Raw genomic sequence first — 536 nt, forward strand, 5'->3', positions numbered from 1 at the left:
TTCACATGGCTTCTCTGTGTCTGTGGCTTCTCCTCTTCTATCTCTTATAAGGACACTTACTGGATTTAGGGCCCACCTGCCTAATCCAGGAGGATCCCATCTCAACCTCTTTACTTGAATTACATTGGCAAAGACATTATTTACAAGTAAGGTCCTAGTCACAGGTTCTGGGGACATTATCCTTTGTTGGGGGGAACTATCATTCAACTGAGATAGGTAGCTAGATAGATAGGTATTCCCACCCAGAGCCACTTCTCCTTCCCCACAAAGTGGATAATGAGGTGTACCACCCATAGTTCTGTCCTTTAGAAAGATCTTCCTTTCCCACTGTTTCTTTTTGTTTAAAATATTTTTTATTGATTTCAGAGAGGAAGGGAGAGGGAGAGAGGGAGAGAAACATCAATGATGAGAGAGAATCATTGATCAAGGACCAACACTGGAGATTGAGCCTGCAACCTGGGCATGTGCCATGACTGGAAATCAAACTGTGACCTTCTGATTCATAGATTGGCGCTCATCCACTGAGCCACACCAGC

The sequence above is a fragment of the Myotis davidii genome, unplaced genomic scaffold (genome assembly GCF_000327345.1).
Source record: "Myotis davidii unplaced genomic scaffold, ASM32734v1 scaffold2833, whole genome shotgun sequence".
NCBI classification, from domain to species: Eukaryota; Metazoa; Chordata; class Mammalia; order Chiroptera; family Vespertilionidae; genus Myotis; species Myotis davidii.